Source organism: Triplophysa rosa, linkage group LG9 (genome assembly GCF_024868665.1).
Source record: "Triplophysa rosa linkage group LG9, Trosa_1v2, whole genome shotgun sequence".
NCBI lineage: Eukaryota > Metazoa > Chordata > Actinopteri > Cypriniformes > Nemacheilidae > Triplophysa > Triplophysa rosa.
Genome location: NC_079898.1, coordinates 19,603,653 through 19,611,859, shown reverse-complemented (window position 1 = coordinate 19,611,859; position 8,207 = coordinate 19,603,653).

Genomic DNA, 8,207 nt, shown 5'->3' with positions numbered 1-8,207 from the left:
ATTGTCTATGTCAGAATCCAGGTGTTTGTGTGTGATGGAAATTATGTTTAGTACTTGGCCATGTCACTCTTTCATCTAATGAAGTCATTATTGTGTCTGATAATTCAGCGTGGGAATGTTTGGATTCAGTTTATTTGCGAAACACTTCCCACCCCAAAGGCGTGATGCCAACCTTGTAAAAAGGCAGGAATGTAAGTTGTCTGGTAGTAAGAGACTAACGAGACGATATCAGAAATCTACTAAATGAATGTATCATATCCTGCTTTTTATTAATCAATGTCTTTCTCTCTCACTTTAGGAAACAAGTGACTCTGTATTACTAATCTTGCCGTCAGACTCCATCCTGCGTTCCTTTAGTGCCAGCCCAAAGCCAGAATAAAGAAAGGAAGTTAGCACCAGAGCTGCATGCAGAGGAATTAGAAGGAGTGAACAATACTTCACTTGCACTCTGAGGATGTGACACACTGGGGCTCTGATAAAAAGGCACCTGCATTCTGTTGACATCATTGTGTGTGATTCATAGGGGTTTTGTTTTAGCATGAATGCCCATGAAATCAATTTTTTACATGTCAGATTCAAAAGTGTTCTGGGTTATTGATGTGTGTGACATCATTGTTGCTGTACTGTAGAGGTTTTGTCTGGGGTCAAAAATACAACTACAGATTACACACATTGTTCAAGTCACATTATGTACCTTGTATGCACCATTTAAGGTTATTTGTATATTTATAGTTCGTATGGACATGCCACTAAAAAACAGCTAGATTCCAAACATAATTATTTTTAACAGTACATGTATTGATTTAGATTTGAGAATGTCATTTGTTAATGTGTGAAATCCACCTCTCTTCATTTGATCCTCTGTTTCTCTTGTTTTCCTTGCTCTTGAATAAAGAGAGACAAGTGTAATGGAGCAGAAGTGTTGTGAGCAGGCGTGAAATACTGTGTCTCAGATTTGTAATGTCAGTGATGGAGTGTGAGAGTGCTTAACCTTTGACCTCATGTCAGACTTCTATTACAACTAATGCAGACTCTCTCTGAGTATGGTCGCATCTGCCCTTTATACCTTTCTCAGGGTGAACAGTTGAGACATGTCAGTATTGACCTGTATCTGTCATCTTCAGCGAAGACCATGGATATGTGGAAAGAGGAAATAAAATAAAATTGACTGAATTTTCTTTTTGCTTAACACATTTTTAAGTCTTACATAGAACTAACCAATATTATTTTGTGTTCTGCAGAAGAAGAAAAGTCATACAGGTTTGAAATGACAAGAGGATGTGTAAATGATGACAGAATTTTCTTTTTGACACCAGAACTAATACTTTAAATTTATAAGGTTGGTTTTGTCCACATTTTACCCAACAATGGGTTGAACCAACCCAGCATTAGTTTGCATAAACATATCTGTTTCAAAAAATGTTAAAACAGCAGTTCCATCACCTCAGTCACGGCAATGGACGACAAGCCAATGCTCAAGCTTCGGTAGAAAGATGCCAGGCAGAGTTCAGATCTATGGCCCACGAGGGTTGAACTCAGGCGGGTATGTGCGTGCCTAGCGGTGGGCGGGTGTGTAGTGAATGGAGCTGTTATCAGCACAGTCAGCTGTGCCAATCATTCATTGCATTAATGTGCTGTAAGAGAGGGAGGGACACACGCACACACAATGACACATTGTGTTGCTTATATACAGTGCTGAATAGGAGGAGGTAGGCAGGGCTGGTTGTGTATGGATTATGCATTTCTCAGAGAAATCCCTAGGAACCCCTTGTGTGTGACTGTGACCTTCCACACATAAGAACATTCTCCGGTGTGTGCTTGAGGAGAAATAATGGTGATATGTATAAAATCACGAAGTTTTACTTCAGTTTGCAATGGAAGATGTTGTACTTTCACTTATTACCTGCTGTTTGAACATCCGATCTCCTGCTAAGACTTGTCGAGACTCATTTTAAATAAATTCTTGCATACTCAACACTCCTCCAGGATCTCGTGTTTTCACAGGCATGAACAGGGAACTGTTGGAAATGTTCATGGGGAGGGAGAGATCCTGTGCAATTGTGTTTCACACACAGAGGTATTTTTCTTCGTGAGGTAACATTTCCTGCAAAAGCGAGAGAGGGGGTGGAGCGAGAGAGAGGGATTTCATTGTAAAGATGTCTGTCAAGGTATGATGCAGGGAATTCAAGGGGAAATCCACAAACATTCCAGCCCGTTCCAAACACTTTAAGATTGGTTTAGCGGATCAAGAATAGCATGCATCATAAACAAATGTCAAAGACATGTCACTCTGTAAATCCCTGTACAATCCAATGCCAAATCACATTCCTGTGTGTTGCGTGAATTATGCTAATTTTTTAACCTTGACACAGTTAAGCAAACCTGCATGTCTGGGGCTATCATCATTTCATGTTCAGCATCCTGGCATTCATTTGTCAAAAAAAAGGAAACTTGGAAAGGAGGGAAATCTGGCCTCTACATGTCAAGGAGCCACACAGATTTGTGAGCACGCACCTATTATAGTCCTAATGCCAAAAGTAATGCCTGGGCAGATCTTATCAATCAAAAGAGAACAGAAGAGAGGAAAAAACCCAGCCAAACAAGAGAAGAAGAGGCAAGCTCTTATCTTTGTTTACTGTAAGCACAGAACACTCCAGAGATTTCCAAGGGCTCTTTGTCACATCGCAGTTCCAAGTTCTGGAGCCGGGTCTAAATGGAGTCAACTTTGTTGACAGTTAAGAGTTTAAAGAGGTTGATCTGTTTGTCTTGGGTTTCTTTTTGACACCTTAGATCTTTGGTTCTCCACAGATTTACGGTGGTTTGTATTTCAGAAGCTTCTGGGTGCATCTAATCCTGACTAGACGATAAACATGTCGGTTGGTCATTGACCATTTTCTAATTGTCCTCATATGGACTGACCCTAGCTTGGTGACTTCATGCCAGCAGATGTAGTGATGATTTCAAGCACCGTAATAACCTTCTTGATAGAGTTAGAGGTACAGAGGTTAGAGGGATGTTACCCAAAGGTACAAGAGTGCTATTTATTTAGTATGGGTATTTTTATTCATAAAATGAAGGAATAACAACTTGACAAATAAGTGTTAAAATAACTATAATAATAATTAATTAAAAATATTAGTAAATTGTAAAATTATAAATAAATTTACATTCATTTTACAACTCCATATTTGTAATGTTTTAACAATTGTCTTTCTGTTATTACAGTATTTCTCCTAAACATGAGAAACATCTAAGACTAAATAGGCAGGTTTTATTTGCTTTTATCCTAGGGTGATAGATAAGGCCACACACAGGACAGGTGGGAGATGCTGAACATTTACCTGAGCCTACAGTTCTTAAACACTGCTAGACATTATGTCTCCACACTGCACCAAAGCCATGCACATCTCTATTGAAATCTTATACATGAAATACTGGCGATAACAGACGAAGTGTCTACAAGCTGAGATCTATAAAGGTGGGCAGCAATAATAACAGCAGCTGTTTTGACTTCAGAAAGTGTATGGTGTCTGGATATGGATTAAGTTAATAGTGTGTGTGAGCAAAAAAGTGTCTTTTAAGTAGGATTTTAAATTGCCGGCTTCCAAAACTCAGTATTATGGTCAGTCTTCTGCATGGAAGCCAATCATTACCTGACCACATAATAACACATAACTTAAGAAATCTTAACAAACAATTACATTAAACACATGAACAAAGCTTATTGAGTCATGGCCCATGTGAATGACTAAAAATATTACTATATTACATAAAAGCATACATAAACATACATCAAAGATGCTTTTTTCAAAGACAAAACTTTGTAGTCAATGTATTCTCTATTTTCTTCTTGTGACTACACAAAATATTGTATGTTCTGTTTGTTTACTGTATATATTTATGCATTTGGCAAACTCTTTTATCCAAAACTACAAATAGTGAATTTAAAGTAAGCATTTGTGACCCAGTCTGTAAAAAACAGTCTAAAGTCTCAAAATCTAATTATGATAATTGACATTTGTACTGGAGCAATGCATGGCTCCACAGGAACACAGTACTCCACACAACTCGCCAGTATACTAGGACTGCAAATACTGTTGAACTGGCAGCAGGTATTCCTTTATATATACAGTATTTATACATCAGTGCTCTCTGGTTCTCGAATCTGATTGGCTGATAGCCGTGACATATTCCACCAGGATCATCACGCGAACTGACCGTTGAACCGCTTCACTGACTGTTTGTATCACTCCGCCACTAAACTAACTCGGACTACGCTGTCCTCGCAACTGCGTTACTCTGAATAAGTTAGATTGCTAGCAAATAAACACACGAAGCAGTTTATCCTTTCCAGAATGTTTACTTCTGTGATGCTTTCTCTTTTTTTTGTAAAACTGGCATACAATAAACAAGATATGAAATTACTAACTGCACATTAATTCGTTTGGTATAGCCGACATATAAACGCGTGCACTCTGATCTGCACATGGGTGTACATGTGATGCGATGGGACTTTCTTTCATTATCATTATATCGATCACAGTTTAACTTCCAAGAATCAATATTATGTTAACACATAATATGAACGCTTACACATAGTAAATAAACGTACAGGCATATCTTTCTCCAAGGCAAAGATTGTTCGCGGTGTGAACCGAAACTAGGCTACTGCTGTACGATGAATGAGATCTAAATCTCAACACTGCGCAAACTTCAATACTGGAATATGGCCACTAGGTGGCGACCATACACCATGATAATTGGAACACACTTAAGTGAAACTAAACGTTGTCAGTGCTGGCGGTGTCTGTAGCAATTTATTCACAGCGCTCTGCACTCATTGTTTAAAAAAATTACAATAGAAATGGGATTAACACATTCTCGGTGAGTTGCCATTTAAAAGTCTCTCTCAGCACAGCGCAAATTTAAAAGAAGTGATTGTTTGGATTTAGTAGCGGAGGTTTAACTGTTATGCTGGGCTTGGATTCGTGGTTTAAGAAAGTTGTTCCCCATTTCCTTTAAAACCGGAGGGGTTTAAAGACACTCCGACGTTGTTTCTGGATTATCTACGTTACACACTTGTGCCGTCGAATCGAAGTATAAAAGCAATATCGCTCTCGTAGTCGTGTATGTAGTGTTCTTATATCTTCATGGCTATGATTAGGCCAGAGGCACAAGGCCGCAGTCGTGGGCAAAAGTTTTGAGAATGACACAAATATTCATTTTCACAAAGTCTGCTGCCTCAGTTTTTATGATGGCGAATTGCATATACTCCAGAATGTTATGAAGAGTGATCAGATTAATTGAATTTTATTGTGATGTGAAGTACCTCTTTGCCATGAAAAACATTCCATTTCAACACTGCCACAAAAAGACCAGCTGACATCATGTCAGTGATTCTCTGGTTAACACAGGTGAGAGTGTTGACCAGGACAAGGCTGGAGATCACTCTGTAATGCTAATTGAATTATGAATGTTCTTCCTCTGTTAACCATGGTTACCTGCAAGGAAACACGTGCAGTCATCATTGCTTTGCACAAAAAGGGATTCACAGGCAAGGCTATTGCTGCTAGTAAGATTGCACCTACATCAACCATTTATCGGATCATCAGAAACTTCAAGGAGTGAGGTTCAATTGTTGTGAAGGCGGCTTCAGGGTGCCCAAAAAAGTCCAGCATGCGCCAGGATCGTCTTCTACAGTTGATTCAGCTGCGAGATCGGGGCACCACTAGTGCAGAGCTTGCTCAGGAATGGCAGCAGGCAGGTGTGAGTGTATCTGCACGCACAGTGAGGCCAAGACTTTTTGAGGATGGCCTGGTGTCAAGAAGGGCAGCAAAGAAGCCACTTCTCTCTAGGAAAAACATCAGGAACAGACTGATATTCTGCAAAAAGGTACAGGGATTGGACTGCTGAGGACTGGGGTAAAGTCATTTTCTCTGATGAATCCCCATTCCGATTGTTTGGGGCATCCGGAAAAAAGATTGTCCGGAGAAGAAAAGGTGAGCGCTACAATCAGTCCTGTGTCATGCCAACAGTAAAGCATCCTGAGACCATTTATGTGTGGGGTTGCTTCTCAGCCAAGGGAGTGGGCTCACTCACAATTTTGCCTAAGAACACAGCCATGAACAAAGAATGGTACAAAAACATCCTCAGAGAGCAACTTCTCCCAACCATCCAAGAACAGTTTGGTGATAAACAATACCTTTTCCAGCATGATGGAGCACCTTGCCATAAGGCAAAAGTAATAACTAAGTGGCTCGGGGACCAAAACATCAACATTTTGGGTCCATGGCCAGGAAACTCCCCAGACCTTAATCCCATTGAGAACTTGTGGTCAATCCTCAAGAGGCGGGTGGACAAACAAAAAACCTACAAATTCTGGCAAACTCCAAGCATTGATTATGCAAGAATGAGCTGCCATCAGTGAGGATGTGGCCCAGAAGTTGATTGACAGCATGCCCGGGCGAATTGCAAAGGTCTTGAAAAAGAAGGGTCAACACTGCAAATATTGAGTCTTTGCGTAAACTTAATGTAATTGTCAATAAAAGCCTTTGACACTTATGAAATGCTTGTAATTATACTTCAGTATATCATAGTAACATCTGACAAAAACATAAAAATCACTGACGCAGTAGACTTGGTGAAAATTAATATTTGTGTCATTCTCAAAACTTTTGGCCACGACTGTACACTCCTACTCGCGATATTGCATTAATGTATATAATGGCAAGTAGAGCTTTTCTCACGCATTACCAGCAGGCGTCGCTGCGTACAAATATTTTTGTTAGTTTTGAGATGGTTATATGGAGTAGTAGCCATGAGGGGGGCCTGAGGGGACCTTTACATGTACGGCCCCCTCAGATTTTTGATTGCTTAAAATGAAAAATAAGGAATTGTTGATTTGTTACTCTGGTTGATCAACCAATCAGTGCTCCCGCTGTTTTCAAAGTTATTGGTTTAACTATGTCACGTGCTGTGCGTAGCATATTTTGCGCCAAGAAATTTAATTTATACGCTGCAATGGCCAGGTACACAATATTCTTTTTTTTTTATAAATTACGAAAAGATGAGCAAGAAGAAAATGAGTAGACTGCTAAAGATAACGACTACATTGTGTGTACACTAGTGTCAAAAGACTTTACTCAACAGAAACTTTTCTCACCATCAGCACTTTTTAGAGTCATAAAGATAATTCTGTTACTTCAATGAAAAATATGTCATCCTCAATATTTAAAATGTGCTCCAGTTCATCATTTCTCTTTATCAGATGACTGATTTCTTGTTCCAGTGAATCAATATGCTTCTCAGCCACAGCTTTCTTATGATTTGTGATTATCTCTGTTATCTCAGCTCGTTTTTGCTTCATGGTCCTGATCTCATCTGTAAAAATATCCAGACATTGTTCCACTGCTGTCTTTATCCAGACATTGTTCCACTGCTGTCTGTGCAGATTGCTGTTGGGAGACAAAGAAATCCTCTACTTAGAAACAGCCTTTAGTATTTACTTTGTGTAGAGGGTATTTACTTCATAATTTTTTATAGATGATTTGCACATATAGACATCTAAAACGGATGACAATGTGATCACTTAAATCACACTTACAAGACCTATCCTGGAGATATAGCCTACTTACTGTTAAGTTTTGGAGACCAATAATCGCCATATAAGCAAGCAATCGGTGGAAAATCAAACACTAACTGACAGTTTTGGGAGGAGAAAGTAGGCATTTGAAAGTAGGCTACTTTGTTGTCATGATTGTTTGACATACAATATTGCCAAAGAATTGAAGTATATTGATAAAGATATTGAAAAAATAATAAAAATGAACGGTCCCTGGAGTGTTCATATTAAAATGTCAAAGTCTGGAAATACAACCATTAAGCTCTCGCATAATCGTTTCTCTTTATGTTCTGGTTATCAGTCCTAACTATGTTAATAACAAAACCGGAATGAAACAAAATTCGTCTTTTACAATTACATCTTCAAATTTTATCTCAGGAGAAGGACACCACTAATTAATGATGTGATTTTAATGAGGTGTTAATGCTGCAGAGACCTTATTTGGCTTTAATCTAATTCTATTAATTATTATTATTAATAATTATACAATTATTAATTTGTAAATCTCAGTGAATCTCATGCGTGGCCATTTGTGATTTCGTTACGGATACATAATTTTTGTTATTTTTCTATGGCATCTGATAGC